The sequence below is a fragment of the Hermetia illucens genome, chromosome 1 (assembly GCF_905115235.1).
Source record: "Hermetia illucens chromosome 1, iHerIll2.2.curated.20191125, whole genome shotgun sequence".
Taxonomy (NCBI): Eukaryota; Metazoa; Arthropoda; class Insecta; order Diptera; family Stratiomyidae; genus Hermetia; species Hermetia illucens.
The window spans coordinates 102,659,958-102,686,793 of record NC_051849.1 but is presented as its reverse complement, the minus strand read 5'-3'; the positions used below and the strand labels follow the sequence as shown (position 1 = coordinate 102,686,793).

The 26,836-nt window shown below is 39.6% G+C and overlaps 1 protein-coding gene across 2 annotated transcripts in view; it reads left to right on the top strand.

Moving 5' to 3' along the window:
* The first annotated feature begins 1,336 nt into the window (after positions 1 to 1,336).
* LOC119647323 (pre-mRNA-processing-splicing factor 8) overlaps positions 1,337 to 26,836 on the top strand; it is a 50,732-nt gene continuing 25,232 nt past the window's right edge. The window contains exons 1-2 of one of the 2 annotated variants that reach the window (XM_038048250.1): positions 1,337 to 1,464; positions 1,528 to 1,657. The gene's annotated coding sequence lies outside the window, so the exon portion shown is untranslated. The remainder of the gene's footprint in view (positions 1,465 to 1,527; positions 1,658 to 26,836) is intronic. The other variant, XM_038048252.1, reaches the window with a different exon arrangement.

Sequence of the window (26,836 nt, the reverse complement as noted above, 5' to 3'; positions counted from 1 at the left end):
CCTATTTTTGTGCCCTCCGCTGACGCAAGAACTAAGGGGGTAATGTATGCAGAATCAAATGGCCTTGAATTTTTGATAGATTGTGATGCGAATGCTCAGCATATTTGTTGGGGCAGTAGCAAGTGCAATCTTAGAGGAGAGAAACTTTTTTGATTTTATTACTTCAGCTGGTCTGATGACTGCGAACGTAGGGTGCGCCCCTACGTTCGTGGGGTCAAGAAGAAGTGATGTAATTGACCTCACAATCTGCACTTCAAAGTTGTTATAGTTGATTAGAAACTGGCGAGTATGAGATGAAGTCTCACTCTCAGATCACCGTTACTTAGAATTTAGTCTAACTATTACAGGCGAACAGCCTGTAATACAAAGACGGAATCCTAGGAAAATGGATTGGAGGAAGTTCGATGAAATTCTTGGCGACAAAGTTGAGCTCCCTAGGCGACTAAGGACTCCTTTGGCGATAGAAGATGAATTGAAAACTCTAAATCGCACACTTTTAGAGTGCTTTGAAGAGGCTTGTCCCATTTCCCGAAGCCAACGTGGTAAAACGGTTCCATGGTGGAACCGAGAACTGCAGAGATTCAGGAAATCAACCATACGACTTCTAAATCGTGCTTTCAAAAGCAATAAAAATGAAGACTGGCTAAACTATCGGAATTCACAGCGTGAATATATGAGACTCGTAAAACGTTCGAAACGAGACTCTTTTAGAGCATACTGTGAGGAACTGGAAGGTGAAAGGGAGAGGTCCAGGTTGTGTAGAGCCCTTAATAAGGATCAGTCGGGCAAGTTGGACTCTTAGAAAACAGAATGGTACTTTCACGAACTCCAGGGTTGAGTCTACACAGACTCTCTTGGAAGTACACCACCCGGGAGAACAGGCCTCAGAAGTGGGAAGAAGAGAATTGGCAATTTCTGGAAACCCTTCAACACGAAGGTGTTGCAAGGGGAATTGGGACACTGCGAGACCGGTTGTTACTAATAAAAAAGCGAGAGCTGCTATACTATCATTTGAACACTTCAAAGCACCTGGTATGGATGTTATTTATCCAGCGATGCTAAAGGAGGGTATACGTATGTATCTACATATTGTACAATATTTTTTTTCTACTTTTGCTCTAGATGATTTACTATTAGCTTACTTAACTTCAAGTTTTTTCATATATAAATCTTCTTTAATTTTCATAGAACGTATATAGTATATACTTCTAACAAAACATTTGTCGGGGATTTAAATTTCCCGCCATCAACCGGCGAGCATTTACTAAATGCTAAAATGTGAAAATTTCCCTTCAAATATTTATATGGCACTACAGCAGGCATTTCACCAGTCGGCAGGAAACGTTTTGCCAGCGATTTGTCGAATGTGAACGCGATTTACGGTTTACGGTATATCTCGGTGGAAAAATTAAAAGATTTTTGGTGTTAAGCGTCTGTGATAAGCTCGTGTACACCAGCAGCGAGGTAAATACAGGAAAGGTTCGTCTAAGTGCGGGAATTATATCGGAAATTGGTTTTGCGTTGTAGGCTCGTGTCGGGGCCAAATTGTTGCCGAGATCCTGCATTTATCCAAAGGAACTGTGGATCAAAACTTGCTACCGTAATCAACCTACGTCCTGATGCTGATTAAATAGTCGTGGAGACAGAACAAAATCAAGTATGTGCAATTTTCCTAACGATAGACGAAAAACTTGGTTATGGCGGACCATTGTGCGTTCGGCCACACGGATGTGCGTGTGTTTGTGTGGGCAATTTTTGTACTAAATGTTCGCCGGTGCGCTGCTGATATTTGTAAACAAAAACCAACCGGCCATATGATGAAAGGCACACGCATTTGTTTAGCGAGCGAAGGATTGTTTGGGGAGTCAGGAGAATGACAGTCGGTCAAGCCCCTACGGAGTGGTTGTCACGAGAATTATTCGAGTGTCTCAATCCTGACGCTTGGTTTTACCGAATAAATGGGGCTTGTCAAACAATTTTTGCAAGTATTGACGTCTGCTGTCACATTTTGCCCTTAATTGATCCACCAGCATTTGAATGGTCTAGTGATGATTGGTTGGTGAGGTTCAGTAGTGGAACGAAGATTTTGTGTCGGAATACTTTATAGAAATAAGCCAGTGCATCATGAAAGGGTAGTTATGAACCAAATTATATCTTATAGGCAGTACCCACACTAAAATGTCTGGGCGTAATCTTCACCAAATCTTATTGGTAAAAGAGAGATGAAAAGAATATGACAGCCGTATTCCATCCATCCATCACTTTATTGAGCAATGAAAGCTTAAACTAGAATCTACAATCAATAATGAGGAATAATTTATCTTCCTCCTTCCAGCGGGAAATGGATGTATCACAGATTAATGATGGACTGCTGCCTCGAGATGTGTGGATGCATTCCCTTTCCACGACACCTCATTTCGTTTTAACATTGCATATCATTGCGCGGGAGCAGTGAAGTGCAAAATGAACCACCACGCTAAAAAGTATCATCTCCGGAGGAATCGACGGCTTTAAAGATACTTAGGATGAGGGAAAGGTGCAGCCAGAGCTCCCGAGGCAGCAGTTAATCATCAATTGGTTATGCATGCACATAGCAACCGATTTGTTAATATTGCAAAAAAAGCTTTATTGTCTCGTTAAGAGCAACAAGTATAAATATGTACGTATATCATTGGGCGGACCTTCTTCTGACTTAGGTTTAGCATCTTTCGTACGAGGAAAATCAATATCATTTAACGCTCTCCAACCCGTCATAATACGATTTTCACCTTTTTAGGCAAATATTATGGAGTTTTTGTAAATGAATACGGGATTAGAATATATATACATAGAGAGATGATTAAATGAATACAAGCTTAGAAAAAATATATTTGAAAATAACTCTTAGTTGAGGAAATAACAAATTAAGTTTGAGTTTAAACAAATTCATAGTTAATAAAATAATAAAATTCAATTTAACAGGCATTTAAGCCATTTTTTTATTTTACGGAATGTTGTTTTGAAGATGTGGCCCTTGATCTTTCAGAATCCTTTGAGTGTCTCATGGTCGAAGTCGCGATAGTCGAAATTATCGCCTTTCACAGCATCTAGAATTGAACATATATATAGTATAATGATGGCATTTCTTGCAAGCATATTAGCTTGACAGCTGTTTTCGTTTCAACCCCTTCCGAGTTTATATCCAAAAAGAGTTCCGTGGAGAAAAACCAGTCCAAACACTTGGACAAAAGCGTCTTTCCGAGCATATACTTAATACTGCAAACCTAATAGGAAATTTTCAAATACATTTAATTTGTTATCACTATCTCCAGTCTTTATAAAGAATCTTTAGTAGTAACCTTTCCACTCACTATAAACCGCTCCGCCAAAAACCTTTCCACTCTTTTTTATAAAAAACTCACTCTTTTCTATTGAACCGTAATATCTTCTAATTATAAATCTCACACTTAGTTCCTTTACATCTAATATTCCAATTATCTCAACATGAACTATATTACATTCACTTCCGAATACATCGATTGATTAATAATAATCTACCCTCTAACTATCTGACAGTCCTACTTATATTCTCGCCTTAACCTACCTTAAGCGATTAGTTTACCTTCTGCAAGTCTCACACAAGACCGATTCAGCATTCGGAAAATGGGTCAGCCTCGCAATGTGGAACACACAACGTTAGGCCCTTAGCATGCTCCAAACATTGCAATACAAAGATTGCACTTTCCATTGCAATATTGTGTAGTTGCTTGCCGGCCGCTATCGGATATAGAATTTGGAAAGGTTTAATATCATTTTTAAGACTTTATTTTGAGCTATTTGTAGCTTACGAATGTGCGACTTTGCGCAATACTGGTTGGAAGATCATTTTAAATAATAGCTTAGTTTCTTTGCTTAAATGAGAACTTCTGCTAATAAGCGAGTACAGAACTTTAATTAAATTGGTGATTTTGTTTAAAGTTTGGCTGATGTGATATTTGTAACTTAAAGAATTGTCAAATACAGGGTGCGGCAGCATAACATGCTTTTTTAAAATGCGCACCACTCAGTTACTTGATGTCATAGCGGAGCGCTAGTGGTCTCGTTCAAGAGGGGATACTGTAAAGTTTTGTCCCGACACGGTTCAGTCGCCATCATTCGTTGGAATAGTGAGGAGCGTGCCTTTGCCGTTGAGGTTTACTTTTCAAGCGGATGTTCGGTTATTGCAACACAGCGTGCATTTCGGAATCGCTTTAATTTAGCCCCGTTGGCTCCCGTCCCAGACCGCAAATCAATTGTTACATGGGTCACTACATTCAGACAAACTGCAAGTGCGACAAAAGGAAGAGCTGGAGTCCCTCGGCCCGTTAGATCATCTGAGAACATTGAAGCGCAAACACGCATCTGCCCTTGAACTATCCGATCGTTCTGCGAGAAGAATTCTTCGTGATGATCTTCATTTTCATCACTATAAGATGGCGATAGTGCAGCATCTTTCAGAACGTGACTTCAATTCTCGGATGAACGCGTGTGAGCTTCTTCTTGATGTCGTTCCCGAGGGTGCTATTTTTTTTTAGCGATGAAGCCCATTTTCATTTGTGTGGGTCGGTTAACAAACAAAACATGCGCTACTGGGCTGACATCAACCCTCCAGAATTGCATCAAAAGCCTTTGCATTCACCCAAAGTCACAGGGTGGTGTGCAATTTCCTCAGCTGGAATTATTGGTCCCTGGTTTTTTGAGGAAAATGAGGTTACAGTGACAGTGAATTCGGACCGGTATGTAAACATGCTACAGAATTTTTTTTCCCACGGCTAGAAAATTTGGATTTGAGGGACACTTGGTTCCAACAAGACGGTGCAACAGCACACACTTTAAGAGCATCGATGGCTGTTTTGAGGGAACACTTTCCAGAGCGCCTTATCTCAATTAGAGGCGATTTGGAATGGCCGGCACGCTCTCCCGATCTGTCCCCTTGTGATTTTTTTCTATGGGGTTTTTTGAAATCCCGTGTTTATGTGAACCGTCCGAAATTGCCAACATAACACCTGCTATGCTAACAAGAGTCATGACAAACGCCAGAAATCGGTTTACGCAATGTATGGAGAATGGGGGACGTCACCTAACAGATTTCATCTTCAAAACAATGTAAATAAAAACTTTAGATATGTACCTACATTATAAAAAATAAATAAATATTGTAGGACAAACGGTTTCGTTTGGTTTGGTCCGGTCCAACAACAAGTGGTTGTGGACTTAGGATCCCTCACTTATCCTAAACAATTAAATAAATATTTTCCGATCCATACAATAGTTTTTGAGTTTTGAAAAAAGGAAGTTATGCTGGCGCACCCTGTACTTAAGCTGGTTGCTCCATTTAATATGATGGCCGCATATGTGTAAATCTGCAGTAGGCACATAAGAAGCGGATCTGCATTTCGTGAAATAAATAGCCTGTCTTTTCTTTGTTAGTTTTTTTTTCCACCTATAATATTCTGATATGATCACCATCGAATTTTCAATTGATGCTTTCATTTCTGGATCCGTACAATTAGTTGCACAAATCGCAGTGCCATCAGTAAATATTGCAAAATCGAGATTTCCTGGCCGGGGGAAGTCGTGATTTATATGAGGTACAGTGGAGGAGCTAACACTGATCCTTGTGGGACACCTGCCCTTATAATCTCGGCATTGGAAAGATGATATTAATTGCACAACCTAAATAATCTTTTAGTAAGAAAACTCTTTTATAATGTCAATGATATACTTCTTTTTCTTCAGCCATTTCACAAGCGGGGTCGGCTCGTAATCGATTTCGCCTTTTGGCTCTATCGAATGCCTGATCTGGGTGCAATCTCGAGGCTTTTAAATCCCCATCCAGCGTAACAAGCCATCTTTGTTTCGGCCTGCCTTTTGGTCGTTTAGCGCCGACTTCGATGTTCAGACCAATCTTGGCAAGTGAATTCTCGTTAGCATGAATTGCGTGACCATACCATCGAAGACGTCTCTCTCGCAATTTTTCCACGATCGGTGCAACCCTATAACGATCGCCGATATCCCCATTTCGGATGTGATCAAAACGTGTCACGCCACTTGTCCAACGCAACATCTTCATCTCCATTACCGCAAGACGCCTTTCATTGTCTTTTGTGGTTGGCCAACACTTAGAACTATAGAGAACGACAGGACGGACAACATTCCGGTAAATTTTAGATTTGAGACGTTCGTTGATATGTCGATCACAAAGAATACCAGTTGTGGAATGCCACTTCATCCAGGTTGCGTTAATGCGTGAATCAATTTCATAACGCAGTTCTCCACTGGCTGATCGCGTTGATCCGATGTATTTAAATCGCACTGGGCAGATCACTGCCACTGACAGTGATTGTGCTTGTTTCATGGGGATCGGTCGTCAAAAATTCAGTTTTGTTTGGATTCAATTTGAGACCGTATTGAGAGAAGAGGAGTGGTGAGAGGGCGGTTCCTTGATGAACACCAACAGAGACATGAAGCAGTTTTGATCCACCCGCCATACTTCGAAATTCACTTTTCGGATCGTGGTAGAGCAATTGAACCCAGCGCATGAGTTCTTCTGGCACTAAGTGAATGCGTTAAAAAATCTTCATGGGAATCTCTATGGGAAAGTAACCGGATCGGATGATAATTTGAACATTCTGCTGGAATACCTTTCTTTTTCCAAATTGGAACAGTGGTACTTTCTAGCGAGTCAGATGGTGTTCTTCCATCCTGAATAACCCGATTAAAGACTTCACTGAGCGACAGTGTTGGGTCCCAGCTCTTCCAGAGCTAAGATGCAATGTTGTCAGGTCCTGTGACTTTCCCCGATTTCAATGGTTTTGTTGCCTCCTCGACTTCAGTTGCGCTGACAGTTAAGTCCTTGAGGGTTTAATGTGAACACCTGTCTTGCGACTTAATCCCACTGTCTTCTTAAGACACGGATTGATTTTGTGACCACAATCAGAGCCCCGCTGAAAAAAGGAACAACGGTACCAGTCTATACCAAATGCATGGCTTAGCATTCATACTGGTGGATGGAAGACATACCTAAATCTCTATCGAACTAAGGAGTACGGCACCCGTGTTGAAATGCCACCACGCCGAGGCCCGAAGGTCTCTTCTCGCTTGAGCATAACCACAACCCCCATAAAACTCCCACTAGGGGGCCTACCGCAAATAATCGAGCTGTACTCACATACAACAGGAGTTCACCCGAAGTATGAGAGTTCAGGAGCTATCTCGGTTCCCATGGTACCAGTATACCTCTGGTAAGGTTTCGTGACCAATTTGCCACTTGAAATGAGTCCCCGTGCAGACTCGGGTGTGATCGCCCTGATTAGGCCTTTGGAGCATTCGCCTATTGCATCACGGCCGGCAAACCAAAGTGAGTACAGCGTCTCCCGGTGCCACTTGGTTTTGGTTTGGCGGACAGGGTTGCCGCCCCGTCTTCCTCACCACCATCTCTCCAGGAAGTGGACTGACCTCAGTGATGATGGTTTTAGTGGGTGAGAATACCACGTACTGTTGTAGCCTGGCGTAGTGGCGTCTATCTCAGAGCAGGGAACAATTTCTCATATAATGTCCGCAATAGGTAGGTCGGAACGTGGAATGAATTGCCTAGTGTGCCTCGAATGTCAATCAATCTTACGGAATTAAAGGCATTTTCTAGGCCAGCCCTTGACCGCCGCACAGACCGTACTTTTGTTTGTTGTCTCTGATTTAATTCGATCAGGACTCCACCACCCTTCATTTTTCGAATAGAAGACACCCAGGATATATTGTTTTCGGGCTTGATATAATATTGGTTCTCGCTGAGGACTTCCGCAAAAGTCCCTTCTGATGACCTACCATTTTTTTTCCACCTTGACTTTAGGCAAAAATTTCATGGACGAAAAGCCGTGTTGTTGCCTCTTCTCCCAATTCACCTTCGTCTGTTCTTTGAACAGTGGAGGTTACCTGAGTGAAGTTCTCTTCAGATGCGCCTTCCGCTCTTTGCCTTTCCTCAGTTTGCTATGCAACGGATGATCTGCGCTTCTTTTAGCGCTTACGGTAATTGCTTTTCCTTTTCGTGGATTTTCTGATGCTTCCCATGCCGCATGTAGAATGAAATGAAGCTTCAGGAGTTTCGTTAGATTCATTAGCTCATTTTTCATGCCTTTGCTGACGTTTTCCTGGGGTAAGTTTGCAGACAGCATGCGCTTCAAAACAGCCGCGCATTTTCTGATAAGCCTTCCGTCTTCGGATTTCGCAAGGGCAGTCCGCATATCGGTTCAATGGGCACTACTCGAATTGGATCCCGAAGTGGCTGCCTCCTGATACACATCGTAACTACCATCTCGGCGGAACTAGGCTCCAATCACTCCACCGGCGTTGACAAATAGTCGACGGATCTAGGGACTCGCCGTGTGAAGAGGAGAAACTTTCTTAAGGCAACTACCTAGGACGCAGGTGTAATACCAGCTATCGGGTCAGAACTGATGTGTTCTGATATGGAGCAAATTAATTTGTTTTGGGGCATTAGTTTTCCATTGTGTGCATTTAAAACTACCATATTTAAGTTAATTTGTCAGGATCACGTATTCTCGCATTTAATGGGTATAGGAATATTACCCATTTCCATAATTAAGCCCTTCGTTTTTACATGGCATTTGAAAGTTAATATAATGAGCTAACTTTTATTAATTTGGCGGTTTTGTAAGTTTAAAGTATGATTATAAAAAAATCGCTTTTGAAATCTCTTTAAAATTTAAGCAGGTATATCTTCGAAATGATAATGACTTTTGCGATTGGAAACACCCCCATTTATAAGAAATTTTATGTAGTTTCCGAAAAGGCTATCAAATCTGGGATTAAATAAGGGAGTGGGAAATTGTGATGTTTTTTGGAAGATTAAGCTTTTCGACACTTCTTTTTCTTCAGCCTTTTTCCCGTTCACAAGCGGGGTCGGCTCGTCGTGATCGGTTTCGCCATTTGCTATATCGAATGCCTGATCTGAGTGCAATCTCTGAGACCGTATTGCATGAGGCAAGTTGCTCGAGATCATTTTTGCTATCAGATGCTAGGAAAACATTATCTGCATAAAGCAGTGTGTAGGGCGCTGGATGTTGGATATCTCGTGTGACGGTGTCCATAACAAAAACAAAGGGGAGTGGTGAGAGGACGCTTCCTTGATGAACACCAACAGAGACACGAAGCGGTTTTGGTACACCCGCCATACTTCGAACTTTACGAGTTCTTCTGGCACTAAGTGTTGTCGTAAAGCATCCCAGATGAGTTCGTGTGGCACACGGTCAAACGCTTTGTCTAGATGCAGAGATGTAATGCAAAGAGGGCGATGTTTCTCACGGTGTTTCTCCATGGGTAACCGCGCAGCGTGTACTGCGTCAATAGTTCCGTAGTTTTTGACAAATCCGGTTTGATTCACAGCTGTTTCAACGATTTCGCGAATACGGCTGTCAAGATTGCGTTAAAAAATCTTCATGGTATGGGAAAGTAACCGGATCGGATGGTAATTTGAACATTCTGCTGGACTACCTTTCTTTCTCCATATTGGAACCGTAGTATTTTCTCTGCTCCAAATGTCGGCAATGATTGTGGAAGTGGAGGATGAGCAAATTCTTCAGTTGAAATCTATCCGTTGCGGCTCGACGGTCTCGTCATTAACGCTCGATATCCTGTGTATGTTCATTACGGCTTTTAGCAAGTCGGTATAGATCTCTCTTGCCATCTCGAGGGTCCAGTTTATCGTAAAGATTTCTGTAATGGTTCGCTCGGGTGACAGCGACTGCTTTCTTTGCTTCCCAGTTGGTATTCTTATAAATTTGCCAATTAGCAAGCATTTTATGCTCGAGATCGGACCCAGATCAGGCATTCGATAGAGCAAAATGGCGAAACTGATCACGATGAGCCGACCCCGCTTGTGAACGGGACAAAGGCTGAAGAAAAAGAAGAAGAAGACACTGTCATTTTCAATGATCCCGTCAAATTTGAAAGAGACATTTTCTCTATAAATTACGGAAAATTTTGGGACAATGTAGAATTGTATGAGAGTCGGCGTATTTTTATTTCAAATGATATAATCACAACTATTAGCTTCATTTCATTTCTAACTTCTGTTATAATGAAGGGGGAAATCACTGACAGGAATCCCCTTTGCAATTTGTTCATATTTACACTGCCATATAAACCGTTTTCCACCAATGTGAATTAGATGATTTATTTATAAAATGCGAAAATAAAGAAAATCTTGAATTTAAAGAATATTAACATGGTTTTCTTTTATAAGAATATAGTCACTTGGTGCAAACCAATTTTATTCAAAAATTTTATTAGAAGAAATGGAAAGCTTAAGGACCACTGGCGGAAATGTCCGTTATGATTTCTTCATGTTTCTTTACATTTATACTGTAGTGTTCAATGTGTATAGTGCATTGTATTTCAAAGTGTTTGATTTGAGAATTTCAGTGAAATTTGGCTCGTTACGGACGTTTATTGTGAAAGTGGGATTTAATAGTCGTAGGTGGTAAGTAGTAGAGGCCTGCATGAATATATTGAAAACCGCGTTTGAATTGTTCATCATAAAAATGCTGCGTCCGGTTTGATTATGGATAGGAATCATTAGTTGCTCAGGATTTTGCGGCACTGTTGTGTTTATTAGTTAGCTGATTATACGGCTAATAAATTCATTAACTTCTTAATTGCAACAATTGAGCATCATTAGGCGCAATCACGAGTGAGCAACTATTTTTCAGGTTTTGTCTGTCTGTCCTTTCTTTTTTTTAGGAGGTGGAAATCTTTATCTCTGGTCTGAACACGCCAGCGTGTGGGATTTTTACCCACTAAAACCACCCCCGACTCCCCCTGCTCCGCGGAATCACCATAAGGTATTACATCACGGGGCGGATCAGCTCATTCTAGCTTAGTTACCTTTCTTTTATACGCGGCGCACGCGACCGCGCTTTTCTCCTCTCCTCTGTCTTTCGCAGTTTGGTTTGGATAGATGCGATTATGGAGTTGACCGCATCCCAATTTTCGCCACCACTGTGGCTTCCTGTTTTTTGCAAGAACTGGTCGCCTCGGCATGGCAACGTCGCATACTCTCGTTATGCGTCCCATCATTTGCTCTACCTTTTCTGTAGACGCACCACCGGGATTTTGAGCTCCCAATAGCATCTCTATGAATGCATCCTTTTCAAACTTTTTCACGGACCAGCCTCGTTTGCCAGCTTCTTGGGAACGCACATCGACACATGGTCCATATTCGATCTGGAGGAAAATCGTGTGGTGGTCGCTGAGTATAATGCTCACTGACAAACCATGTCACTCTCCTCGTCAATATGGTACTCACATATGCCAGATAGATTATTGAGCGCGACCCTGTCTAACGAAAAGTGGAAACATTTCCGGCATTGGCAAGCAGCAAGTCTAGCTCCGCGAAACCCTCGAGCAGGATACGGCCTGGTGTTCGTAGTGCGACTGCCGCAATCAATGGCCCACGCGTTGAAATCACCCGCTATGATGTTAGGGTTTCGACTTCTTGCATCCGAGACTAGCATAACTAGCATTCCTTCGAATTCTACTATCGTCGCGTTGGTGGAGCATAGCAACTATATATATAGATATCAATATTTGTGCCGTGACGAATCCCACTTCTGGAAACTCCATAACTTCTTGAATGGCTTGATTTCCACACGCCCATATTGCCCCCTTGCCAGTTACATCTGCATTCCAGGCACCGCTCTTATTATTGCGATAAGGCTCGCTGATTATGGCAGCTTCGATTCCCTTCTCATAGATGGTCTACGAGAGGTCTTACGCTGCCTCGCAGTAGTTGAGATTGATTTGTATCAACCTGATTTCTTTACTGCATTCAAGGCTCTCCTAAACACTGGGCATCTGCTGCTGCCTGCAACGTGCCGAGAGTCGACGCCCTTTTCCTCCTTGCAAAGCATACATTCAGGCTCAGCCTTACGCTCCCTGAGCATGTGACTTTCTCCCCCACATTTTTTGCAACTTTTTGACCTGTCACGGTCACCGGTGCATTTCGCGGGCTATGTTGCCAAATTCCAAGCATCTAAAGTAGCGCTTGAGCGACACCTGATCCCTGAGTCGACAAACGACCAAACCTATTTTTACTTTATCAGCCGCCAGTAGTTTGAACGCTACTTCAGCTGGTAAGCTTATGATTGCCGTTTACGTCCGAACTGGTTTTCTAAGGCGTCGCTGATATCCTCCTTGGTCGTGATTTCATCAATATCCTTACATTATATAGCAATCTCCTGCTTTCTGGCCTGTACTTGTGCTTTTTCTCCTAAGGACTTCTCCACCTTACCGAGGAAATTTTCTACCGTTTTGCCCGGAGACTTCTTCAGCTGCAGCATCAAATCTCCTTTTTGAGGGCGTCTGATTCGGCTTACGTTTTCTCCAAGTTCCATCAGCTCAGGATCGGATTTAACCTTCCTGAGGACATCGGCGTAAGTCATATCATCTTTTTTGGAGAATATAATTAATTCGGGCCGTAATCTTCTTTTCTGTCACATTTTTCTTTTCGCCAACCTTGGTTCCTTTCCTGCCAAGTCTAATCTTAAGGGTGAAATTGCAAGGATTCACACAGCCAAGTGGAGAAATTTGGATTCTTGCCGGCAGCCGAAAATCCTTGTGAAAGAGCCTAGGGCCACTAGAGCGGCATTTTTGTTGTCCCTTAAGAAGTGGGACATGAACCCCCAGTAGGGCTTTTAACGGAACACTGCTCCTTAAACTACCATATGGAAAAGATTGGGGTAGTGGTTTCGGCTATGCGCAGCCAATGCGAGGAGGAGGAGAATCTGCACACTCTCTGCCTCTGGCGAATGTGCTCAGATTCGCTAAAGCTTGCGAACGCCGTAGGCGGGAAGTCATTGAATAGGCGATTTACGGGGATAGTACAATGGGCCTGAGTGCTCGGAGCTGCGGCTCCCCCCAGTAAACTAAACTAACTTCATCAAATTCGATACACCATCTGAAAACTTCGTTGTTAGCATTTTCTACTCTCCCGAATTTTCATAGCAAATTGTTTAGAACATTTTATTATAAACTTAAGCACAATAATTTATTGATTTTAACTAACATTTAATTTCAAAGTATTTGCTCCTCACGATACCCCATATAAATACCTCAAAACGAAACCAAGAACTTCGCAAATGCGCGAAACACTACCTGAGTACTTTTTGTGATTCTTCGATTCTCTAATTTGGTTGTTTTATTTTGGTTCTGTTTCGAATGAGTGAATCTTTGATTTAGTAGCAAATCAGACAAATTCGTATTCGAAAATTAGAATATGATTTATTAGTACAGTGAATACAACCATTTTAGAGTGCATCCATGCAGGTCTCTAGTAAGTAACTATGAGATTTTGCTTCTTTGAACCTTCATAACAGAACTCGTAATTCCCAGGAATCATTTACAGCAACTTCTTAAATCAAGAGAATTGGGATTACATAATTCGTGAGAGTGGGTTTAGAAAATCGCAAGTGGTAAGTAGCTATACGACTTTGCTTCTTTAAACCTTCATAACATAATTCTTCATTTCCAGGAATAATTTGAAGCAAATTGAGAAAATTCAATTTTGAGTGCATGTTTCGATCTTCGTTGAGTTTGATATACTGTAAGATTTCTTTCTTTCTTTATACGTACTTTTCAACGTTTATTTTTATACTTCTATCATACAGATTTACAGAGAAATGGCAGACGTAGCATGCAAGGGGTGCAGGTGGTCCCATGCGGAATTCCTTTTAAAATTCGCAAATTCTGAGGACGAATTAATGAAAGTTTTAAGGGCTCATGAAGTGATTTTTAAGGAGAAAGTGCCCCAAATGCGATGCTGACGTGAAGGTTGGCAAAGACTCTTTCTGGCGTTCTGTCAAAAGTTGGAAATGAAATGAAGCTAGTAGCTGTGATTATATCATTTGAAATGAAAATACGCCGATTCTCATACAATTCTACATTGCCCCACAATTTTCCGTAATTTTTAAGGAATTCTTTCAAATTTGACAGTATAAATGCCAACAAATTGATTGAAATGTCAACGGGCATTTACATTGGATTACAAAAAATCCAATTGAAATCGGTTTCCCTCGACTTAAAATAATTTCTTAAGTCGAAATACGTCGATTTCAGCCAATTTACAAATTGTTTCGTGATTTCCTGCAAAAGCCGCTGCTCTGATGGTTTTTTAGATTTGACATCATTGTAAATGACAGTATAAACGTCAACAAGTGGAAAGAAATGTCAAGGGACATATCATTCAGTTTTTTCAGTAATTATGAGATAAAATGTTATTGAAATCGGTCTCCCCCTAGTTAAAATACTTTCTTAAGCCGAAATGTACAAGAGGTCGAAGTCGAGTCGAGCGGGACAAAATAAATCTCATGAAACAAGAAAATAACGTTATTTTTGAATTTTAAAAGTATTCCAAAGGCGGAGTACGCATCTAAAATATTTGCTATATATCATATCTTGCAATCATACATCATATCAATATATGATGTGAACTGCTAAGCGTTCGCAGCACATTAAAGTCGCTCGGAAGCTTTTCAAATAACTAAGCACAGACCGAACCAGTTCACATTTAGAGGTCCCGCTCACAAAATATCAATATATTTTGATGCATTGTAGCCTTGAGCTAGTATGGAGAATTTGCCCACAGACGTGCAACCGTACTGTAACCAGGAACTTGGTTCTCCGTGTGTGCTTTTACTGATAGCCGGCATATGAGCTGCTCCTTCAATCGAACGTAGAAGCAGCCCTTTAGAACGTCCGCGACCACAAGGATGATCTCCTCGTCGAGATCAATGGGAGCGTGATTTATGCGTGTGGCGTCCGTTGTGACAACCGCGGGCGTAAAATTGATACCGGGCGCAAAATGCGTTTCCAATTGGCAGAACTACGCTGCCGAATTGCACCGTCGAAAGGGGTCACGTACTGCGGCCGCTGCCACAAGGGGCATCGTGATGTCACTTAATCCTCCTGCGACAGATTATGTGACTCTTATCCAGGGGAGTGAGCGGAGCGTAGGTGGAAAATCGGAGTGGCCAGAAAGAGAAAGTAATATTACGCTCCTATCGAAGCAATGAAAGCCCCGCAGTGACACCAAAACAGAAAAAGGCCTGAGCGGAGACCGGAACGGAACCTTTTTCTTCAAAAAACTCTCGTCGATTCATGGAGCGAGTGTGTACTTTTATTTATGGTACTTTCTACTCTTTCAAATTCAACCAATCTAATAATGTTTACATGAGAAAGCAAAAAATGTAGTTTTTTGTTGCTGTAGATTGACGATGACTTTCCGCGTGGTGGGCTGTTCGTCGTCGTCGTCGTCGGTTTTGTTTGTAAAACAAAATCTTATTCAAATCGGTTCAATGTCTGTCTGTCTGTCACAAGCACTTTTCTCAGGAACAACTATACCGATTGACACGAAATTTGGTGAGAAGGTGGGAACTGTGGACCTCTAAACATGCAGTGAGTGATATCCTTCAAGGTTGAATTTAGGGGGGAGGGGGGGTCCCCCTACATGTAAAAGGGGGATGTAAATTTTTTTTTCACCGAATGTAGTCATGTAGGGTATCAAATGAAAGGCCTCGATTAGTACTTTTCGAAGCCGGTCTTAGTTTTGAGATTTGTTAGAAAAGCGGGGAGTGGGAGGAGTGGAAAGTGATGATTTCTTTAACGGACTCATTCTCAGAAGCTATCCAACCAAAAAATCTGAAAAAATTCATGAAGCTACCTCTATATGGTGCCCAGGCCTCAAAATACTCTCCATATCGATATCTGTTCAAATTAAGTTAATAATAGCATATTACAATATTTTTGGGAAAATTGAGTAAAACCTCCCATAGGTTTATCCCAGAGTTATAGAACTTGGTAGTAGTATAAAATATAGTATGAAGCATATTATTCCCAAGTTTGATCAAAATCATACTATTAGTAACTAAGTTACAGTTGCTCAAAGTTGTCTTTACCGTGTAAATTTACAACCCGAAGTACTAATTCTGACCTGCTAAAAACATATACATAACGGGCTACGCACAAATGGGATAATTCTACACTCAAATATACTTACAGAAGAAGCAAACAAAACCTTTCATACCTGAAGCGCCTAGCTTCCGGTCCCCTCTCAGCTTCCAATTAAGTGAAGTCCGCGAAAAATCGGGCACAGCACACTGAAATTCCCACCCCTTCTGACTGCCCGTAGATATGACATGGAATATGCGAGGTTTCTGCGGTGCAAAATTGATTGCGGCGGTGGTTGCTGCCTCGATATTATACATTTTTGGTATACATACGAAATATTATTTTAAGCAATTTTTAAATAGTCAGAAACAACAGAAATTACAGTTAGTAAAACTAAGACTGTCCTTCGTTGGCGGAGGTTACGGTCAGAAGAACGGTACCGTACTGCGCCGGCCCCCTGTGAGGAAGGTAGCAAAGTGTTGTGCTTATTTCCGCATTTCTTGCATACTTTTGAAACATAAGTGGAGGCAAAATATATTTATTTAGCGGTTACATCACTCTCTACGCTTTGACATTTTTAAGTACAAATGTGACACATATGTACACATGTGTATTAAAGGCAAAAATATTGTGTTGATCTTCAACAAATAATCTTTTCCTACTATCTGATACATACACATTTATGCATGCATCTAAACTGATCGAACGTATCTGAATATTTCTGCTTTACTTCGTACACAAAAGTAAAGATATATGTATCTACAGTATACATGGAGGTAAATTGAATATCATATACACATATGGTTATAACAGGTTGATTATCGAGATCTCTGGATAAGGATACATTTGTACAGGTATTGCGATTGAATACCGGGTTTATTGGAACGAGTGTATATAAAGCTTTGCAGCTGTCCCAACATATATGTCGACCATGCGATGCTTCCATGCCAAGTCGTGCACACTCTTCAAAGCGCAACCCTAACTACTGGTGGAACGTTGAAGTAGAGAAAGAAAAAAGAAATAAACGTCAAAGAAACACGCCGAAATATAATCAACGATTCCTCATGAATAAACACTAATGCAAAAAGTTGCAGCGGGCCCTCACCAGAAGTAAAAGTAGTGCTTCAGCGACTCTGCGGTAAGGCAGATTCTGACCCATGGTATGGTGCGTATAAGTCGGTTACGTCAACAATAAACTGGTTTCCTCAAATTAAGTTCCCTAGATCGGTGTGGGGTATAGTTTCGAGATTTTTTCCCCAACATCGGGAAACTGCTTTTCCCACAATAACAATGGCCGACCATAGTCGAAGTTCTGGATGCGGTAAAAAGGGTCTGGTTTACCCCGGGTCCCTGTATTTATCGAATTCTCAACAAGACGCTGCAAATTGCAATTAGAATGGCACCAAACATGTACGCATACTTCGCACAGTACGTAAAAGACGGGTCTTTCCCGGCAGAGTGGAAATTACAAAAGCTTGTGTTGATAGTGAAGCCGGGTAAACCAATTAGTGAACCAATAATCTATACACCTATCTATGTTCTGAATACAATCGGCAAAGTTTTCGAGTGGATAATCTATAACCGCCTATAGCTAGCCAGGAAAGCTTTTCACAAAGGGAAATACTGTATACTGGTGACTTACGACATCAAGAACGGGTTCAATTTTGCCAGATGGAAACGTATCATGAAAACGCTCATCGCAGCATAAACCCCAAACTATATATTAAGTGTAATCTTCGCCTAGTTCCAACAGGGGAATCTACTTTATTTTTCGGATGAATGGTTAAAGACGTACGATACAAAGACCCAAGCTCTGCAAGGGACTGTCCACTGCGGAATAACAGTCGGTAATTAACTAAAACAATGATGAGACGCGCGGGTTAGAGAGTGCGGGTGGGTAATACAAATGCGACTTTAATCTTTCACGCTAATGTCAATTATTCTCGTTAATTATGACGTCAGCATCTAATTTCCATGGCTTTAGAAGCAGCAAATTCGCGCGAGATTGTTAAGTTTGAACTACTATAACTCTGGCGTTAATTTGCCAATTTCCATGAAACTTGACATGTGTATGTAAGATATTGTGCTGCAAAATTTGGTATTCCTATGGTGAACTTAAGGGGGGTTTTCAGTCAATTTATAAAAGTTGGTAACATACTATTAGAAAGTTTCATCTAAGTGCACCACCTTGGTTTTTTTCAGATTTTTGGGTTGGGTAGTTTCCGAAAATGAGTCCTGTCTCACTTTATGTGTTTACATTTTGATTCCTTACTCGGGCACTTTACTCCTCCACTGACTCGATGTTACTCAAAGACTTAGATTAGTTATCTTGTATTTATAATTTTTCAAGCAAAGGTTGCAAATTGCTGACCTTGCTAGTTTGCATCCGCCGAAGTTGGATCTCACTGCAGTTTGAATCTTAGCTTTTTTGGATTGTGAATGTTTTGAATTCTGCTGACTATGCAATTTAATTGGTTGCCTTACGACTTATGTTCAATTGACGATGTTTATGTAAGTTTTATATTGTGAGTGTAGGATAGGCGTTACATGTAACCACATAGCTCCTATTTCCGACAATAGCGTGCAAGTATAATATTATATTTTCATTAAAACGTGATAACCTCATGCGAATCATTTACATCCTCTAGAAAAAATGACTGCATTGTAATTATGTTTTCAACTTGCTAAGATGGTATTATACAATACATTATAAAAACACGCATTTTTCTCGGAGATGGTTAAGGCAATTGACACTAAATTTGGTGGAAATGTGGGAATTGTGAACGCTTACGCATGCATTCAGTCACATTCTTTTACGTCGAATTTAAGGGGGGAGGGGTCCCCATACATGCAATTAGTACTTTTCGAAGCCGGTCTTAGTTTTGAGATTTGTTAAAAAGGCGGGGAGTTGGAGGGGTGGGAAGTGATGATTTCTTTAACGGACCCATTCTCAGAAACTATCCAACCGAAAAATCATGAAGCTGCCTCTATATGGTGCCCAGGCCTCAAAATACACTGCATATCGATATCTGTTCAAATTAAGTCAATAATAGTATATTACCATATTTTTGGGGAAATTGAGTAAAACCCCCCTTAGGTTTATCCCAGAGTTATAAAAGTTGGCAGTAGTATAAAATATAATATGAGGCATATTATCCCCAATGATCATTTGATCAAAATCATACTATTACTAACAAAGTTACAGTAGCTCAAAGTTGACTTTACCGTGTAAATTTACTGCAACTGGAAATCAATATCACACTAAAGTAGGTAGTCAGACATGCTAAATGCATATACATAACGGCTACGTACAAATGGAATAGTTCTGCACTCAAATATACTCACAGAAGAAGCAAACAAAACCGTTCATACTTGAAGCGCCCAGCTTCCGGTTTCCCGACTTGTTTAAGGTTCTTTGTAAAAGAAACCTTACTAAAGTCGGCTTACTCTCCGTCTATCTATCACACGCACTTTTCTTGGAAACCGTTACACTTACGGAGGTAAAATTTGGTGGAAATATATAATACTACGAAATCCCATGCGCACAGTGCAAGGCGTGATTTTGCGCGGAGTTTAGACGGGGTCAAAATTTATTTTGCCCGAATATAGTAGCGTCGAATATCAAATCGGAGGTAGGGGGTGGAGGGTCAAAAAGAACAAATTTGAAGTGAGAGGCGACTCATTCTCATACCCAACCGAAAAATCTGGACAAATTTTGAAGATGGTTCTATGTAAAATCTAAGCCTCAAGATACATCTTATAGCAATTCTGTTTAAAAAAAAATTTTCATGAAATTTTCATATTTTCAAATTTTTCTGGAAAATTCCTTCTAGGATTATAAAATTCTGCAGAATATAGGTCGTAATATTTGAAATTTTGAGAGGAATTGTACTATTATTAATAAAATTATAGTAGGGCAATAAACAGCATAGAATGCCAGTATCACATTAAACTGAATCGTCTGACAATTTATAGTCATATACACTAAGATTTTCTATAATAGATTGTGGACCAGTGGAATATTAATGTAGCGGAATATTCTTACATATGCGCAGCGCTTCCGGTTTCTGATTTATTTCATTGTTATGCCAGAAAACATTCATATGATCTAATCTACATTTATAATGTAGACAGACAAAAATCGGGTTTCAATTCTATACCACTTGAGTTGGGCAGTCTCAACATTCAGTAATTTTGCAGTTTCACCGCAAACCAAGCAGGTTTGATCAGAGAATCTCTTTGACTTTGTAAAATAAAATAACGAATTATATTTTGAATTGTGGTAGAAGGTAGAATCGCGTATACTGGGTCAATGTGTGACTATGTAAAAAGTTTATTATATGTTACGATGAGAGTACGGCTATTGCACCAACTTGGTGACCAATTCTATCAACCAACCAACTACTACTACTGCTTGGGCGATTTCATCACCTAGCAATTGCGTTTTCTAACGCCAGCTGTCAAAAAAAGCAAAGCGGTAAAACGAGAACGCTTCAGGTATGAAAGGTTTTGTGTATTTCTTTTATAAAGACATTTGAGTGTGAATTTGTCCCATTCGTGCGTTACACGTAATATACGTATATATAATGTGAGAATATCCACTTTTAAGTGACATCGACATTCAAAATCTTGAATTTCCAAAGAAATGACAACTTTGACCTATGATGACTTTGTTAGTAATAGTGCGATTTCCACCAAACTGGTAGGATCATGCTCTATAGTATAGCCTATATTGCTGCAAAATTTCGTGGTGCTAGGATGAATTTATGGGGGGTTCCGCAGCCAATTACTGATAGTAATATACTATTATTAACTTAATTTAAAGGGACATCGGTATGGAAGGTATTTCAGAGCTAAGCCATCATATAGTGGCAGCCTCTAGATTTTTTTCAAATTTTTCGGCCGGAACTCTCTACCTTTCCAACAAATGTCAAAACTAAGACCAGCTTCGGAAAGTACTAACTGAGATCTTTCATTTGATACCCCACATGACTATATTTGGTGAACAAAATTTACACCGCTCTTTTGTGTTTGCAGTTCGCCGTAAAAGGATGTAACTCACTGTATGCGTGAGCGTTTCCACCTTTCCACCAAGTTTGGTGTCAATCGCTGCTACAGTCTCCGAGAAAAATGCGTGTGACGGACAGACAGACAATACAGTAAATCGATTTTGTTTTACACAAAACCTTAACAATGACAGACTGAAACTCGAAGTATCAAATTTGAATTTTCAAACTTCGAATGCGGGCCAAGAAAATTCACCGATATAGCTTTTTAACCTAAACAATATTGGCTTATATAGCTCTAGAGTTAGCTCTAAATCGAGTGAATAAATTTTTGCAAGAAAACAATGTAATTAAGTGGCCTATTTTATTCAAATATGTGAATTACTATTTGGAAAGAAGTCAAATGCAATGTAATGAATTGAATTTCAATAAATAATTAATACTAGTAAACCGTGCAAACGTTTATGACTATGCGTGACCCATTTCATTTAGATTACACTGAGTCAGAACATATGAACAATATTGAAGAATATAACTTTTTCCCATGCTACTAAACCTTATGCTCGATGCTATATCGACTCTCGACCAATTCTTCTACGAACTTGTAACTGTCGCACTACAAATATGTGTTCGAATCAAACACAGGAACCTCAGCTCTAACAAATCGTCCAGCTTTTCATATGCGATAAGATCATGTTCTTGACGACCTTGTTCTTAATGAAAGATTATCTATTAAATCTCCTAATATTACATTTAGCTTTATAAAAGAATGTAAATAAGTTTGTTATACAAAAGGAATTAAATTTTTCTTCAACTCTCTTACTTAAAAACTGACATTATACTAATTAATATTTCAAAATTCATTATTTTTCTCAAATAATGACCTGCGCCGCCACGTAGAACACCGATAGTGACCACTGTCATTCGTATTAATAACATTCGAAATAAATTTCGAATGTTGTTAACCCCGCTGCGCCATAATACTATCTTGGTGAAATTTCTCTAACAGGTTGGTACGTGGAAACTCTATTCATCAACTATCGATGTGTTGTAGGATTGACTAGTTATGTCCTTCCATGTTATCAGTGGTACCTCCTTTATATATAATGAAATGAAAGGAACTTCTTCGTTTCTGTTGTACTTAATCGCTGGTTTAACTATCGATTGTCGTCAGACAACTTCGGCCATTACGATTATGTCGACATCCTTCAATTGACTTTCGAATCTTTCGCCAGCGCAATAAATTAAAGTCATTACGGTAAAAGCAAATTTTTTCGATGAGATGCAATAAATTTTGACTATTTCTCTGCCAATTCGACGTAATAAGTTACCGCAGCTAAGTAGGTTCATAATACCTATCCACTATAATTCCATGGTCCACCTGAGCAAACTGTTAAGAAACAGAAGGTTCCGCTTTTCATCCGGCGTGGTCGTCCGTGGATTGATATAGACGTGGGCGAAATCGTATCGACGAGGCCCCTTTTCTTTCGTTTCTATATCTACCCAATAAATATATCTTACCAAACATGCTTTGACCCGCATACCTACTTATGGTAGTGAAAAAATATAAATGCGCGATGGGAGAATATTGAAAAACATATAGATTTGGCTTTTTGCTTACAGAAGTCCTCTAATAAAGATTTGTAATTAACTTTTGCAGCTTTTGCAATTTGTGTCGATTGACAGTATTGCTAAACCAGTCAGTCCTGCTTGTTTCTTAATTGGTTTTTAATAATTTTTAAATTAGGAAAACGTCTTTCTGTGGAAGCTGTATTTACAGGCATAATCAACATGATTCTAATAGCATGTAAACATTAATCTGTAATTATGTATTGAATCATCTGATTGGCGGCTCTAATGGAATTTGGTAAATTAGGCACTAAAAGTTAAAGTTCTTCGATGATGATTCTATGTCTTTGCTTTTACCATCTTGAAGTACTACATCTAAATCATTACAGTGGTTCAAAAGCTCGTTATTTGGCAAATTTGTTGTTGTAATATTCAGTGAGTGCAGTAAATCTTGTGTTAATATCTTGTATCACGTCCTCAATCATTGCAATAAAAAAATCAATTCTGAATCTACTTTCAATGGAAGCAATAGGCTGATCTACAGCTTCATAGTTAAACATTATTTTCTCCTTGTGGTCCCTGTCTTCGTTTAAAAGTCGTTGGAATCTAACAACCGCTCTTCTCTAGGAATTCGTAGGCTTTTGCAGTACATTCATTCAAGCCTGTTTTCCGAAATTTGTGGATCCAGTCACGAAAATTGCTCAAATTTTCAATAGCCACTTTATATCGACTTTTTGTCAAATCTTACTGTTATTGCGCGGTTTAATATTTCGTATCACACGTTTATCGATATAATAAATGCCACAGTTAGCATTTCAGTTATAATTGCTTGACAATCGCAGAGAGTGTCTGCAGCTTCAGATTGACTTTGAAGATTATTTATACAATCGATAATATCATCAAACTGAAATAATATATAGCTTTCAGTGAAGCAATTCGGTTTATATTGTATCAGGCAAGGATTTTAATGTTATCTTCAGTTTATCGTTTACTAAATCCTATCTGTTACTGGATTTGGAAAAAAGAACATATATTCTTTGGATGAAACCAAAGAACACTTTTGTGATGGATGATGTCTTGGCTGCAACTACTAAAATGAGATGCTAACAGAGGCAACCACAAGAAGTGAAGAATGCTTTTGAATTGATAGTTAATATTCTTGATTTTACTCCTTTGTTAATGTCGACCATATTGGCGTCATTATTGTAGCCTTGGCCTCTACAATCTTGAATATTTAATTGATGTTTTTCGAGTTCATTGAGTATGACGTTTGTTAAAAACTCTCCTGTTGTTTCTGATACTGCTTAAAAACCAAGAAAATGCCCTTACCGGTGGACGTATTCACGTATTTTAATATAACAGACATTTGTTCGACCCGACTAATGTCTCTTGTGCAGTCCCACATTATAGCATAGTACTTAGCTTGTTTAATTTCTCCTATAAATTCATTGACATTAGCTTATAACATCAATGACATAAACTCGTTTTGTATTGGTGGATTTAAATAGTGATTATTTAGCTGTTTTTCATTGATAAGACTTAAGTGGTTACGGAGAGTCAAATCATATTAGATAGTAATTTGAATAAATCAATAAAATTGCCGCTATTTCCAGTGTGATTTGGAACAAGAGATTATGTAGGGCCTCGAAAAGCCAAGTTATTGGAGGCTAAGTAATTAACAATCTCTCATTTTCTTCATAAATAGTCTTTACATGCTTGATATCCTTTTCAAATGATAGCCATTAAACTATGTTTTTTCTATGTTCTTTCTAATTTTCATAGCATTCAAAAATAGTATTTAGATGTGTCCAATCATTTTGCCCTAGAATCAGCTGTTTGCAGGCCAGAGAAAAGTTTGCAATTGAAATAATATACTTTGTCTTATGAAGTTGAATATACTAACGGCCGACGATACTGACTTCTGCTCTTGCTCAAGTTTCTCGTATAATAATTCGAAAAGTGTCTTCCGTTTTCATTTTTTGGATAATATTCATTGTTAAGATCTAAATTTTGATAGAGACCACATTGGACTGAATCATGACGGTATGCATTGTCTATCGAAAAGTTCCATTTTCCTGGATTATTTGTTTCAAGTTTTCAAAATTCTGATTCTTTGTTCTCCCGCAAATTTACTGTAGATGTGCTTTCGCCAAGATCAAGAGTAGTTCCAGCTCCAACACAGAGCTCATTGTCACTTAAAGTTTTGTTGAATTCACTATGTATGACTTCTTCTTATTCTGGCCTCGTTTTGTCATCATTCTTTTGAATATCATTTTTTTTCCGATTCTGCACTGTGAGAGGTTTTTAAATTCTTCTGTTTCTGAAGTCATTTTCGTTTCATTCATTTGAGACTCGGTAATCATATCCAAATCTGCAGTTTCAGAGGTCGATATATATTTTTTTTTTATTTAAAAATTCCGGCATACTAGCCCCAAGAGCTTCATTAGCTACGGCGTCTCTGCTTTTCTTTTTCACTTCAATGCCCCGGATTCCTATTTTTGGTGCGCATCTCTATCCCTGCTGGGGCCGGACATATCTGTAAAAAATAAAGTAATTTACCAATCCGAATTATATGGAATTTTGTTTTCAATAATATAGAACATTACAATATCGTCAGCAAGGTGTGAAAAATCTTAAAAACAAAATTTTACAGGAAAGGATAGAAACCGAAAAATCGTGGCAGTCAACTGAGTTCCTTATATGGAAATGAGACACTGCAAAATATTTTCTGCCAGGCAACTCGGTTTCGTCGCGTCGCTTCGCGCATTGTCGTTCAAGTGTGTATTGCTGCTAGAAAATCATATAAAGAGCTATGTCACAGTTTGCAAAGGGAGGCCTCTCCACATCATTACTCCATTTTGTTTGGAGGCCTTTAATTGCTAACGTCGTTCGAAAATATAACTCAATTTCAATGCTTCTGACCCCACTCGACATGTTCGCTGGCCCGTTGATTTAACTTACAAACTATCATTGTGTTGCCTATAAACAATTTTCAGAATTTCATGGATTCATCAAGGAGTCAATAGTTGCTAATTTCACTAGTGAAAACTGTGTATCAGTCATGTAGAAATACTACCCGTTGTAGAGAATGCTACCGCGCCACAGTGTTGATGTTGCAAATGGTATGGACATTTGAATTCCTTCCCATTAAGTCAGAAGAGTAGCGTAATATGATACACAAAATAGCTGCAGCAATCACAGTTTATCTTGCATCGCGCTTTTAAAGCTAAGCATTCCCCTTAAGATTCAAAAATGTACTGTCCGAAAGAACTGTGTAAGTAAAGAGTAATCTTGTATCCTAATGTTAACTCGTGACTTTTGATGTTAAACTGGTATCATCGCATCAAGTCAATTTTTGAATATTACTCTATTTTGAACTAATCGCAATTTATGGAAAATTATTTACTTACATTCAACTGACGACAATTTATAATGCATTTAAAATGTTAAAAGAAAGCATAGGTAGGAATCTCTGGTTCATATTTTAAACTATTTTATTTTTTACATTGGTTTTGGTTGAATGGAACTACGCGTCTCACTTAAAACTTGGTCCGATTTTGAAAGGCTTCGTACGGAGTACAAGTTTAGGAGAAACAGTCCGTGCAATTCATCGGCTAAAAAATCATAAGTCGCTAGGAGCCGATGGAATTACAGCCGAATTGGTTAAATATGGAGGCGACCAGTTACACCAAGTGGTTCATCAACTTGTGCTCAAGGTATGGGACAGCGAATCAATGCCTGACGATTGGCAACGAGGCATTATCTGTCTCATACATAAAAAGGGCGATATCACACAGTGCAGCAATTATAGAGGTATCACGTTGCTGAGTACCATCTATAAGATATTCTCCACTATCTTGCTAGGCCGGATAGCCCCATACGCCCAGAACATCATTGGCCCATACCAAAGAGGCTTCACTCCAGGTAAATCAGCAACAGATCAGATTTTCTCTCTGCGGCAAGCGATGGAAAAACTGTTGGAATATGGACAACAGTTGCACCATCTGTTCATCGACTTTAAAGCCGCCTATGATAGCATAGCCAGGGTAAAACTGTACACGGCCATGAGAGAATTCGGTATCCCGACGAAATTAGTAAGACTGACTAGGCTGACCCTGACCAATGTGCGAGGACAGATAAAAGCAGCAGGATCACTCTCAAGACCATTCGACATCAACAACGGTCTACGAGAAGGGGATGTGCTATCAAGCGTCCGCTTTAACCTGGCCCTCGAGAAAGTGATCCGTGATGCCGAGGTAAATGCAAGAGGTACGATCCTCTTC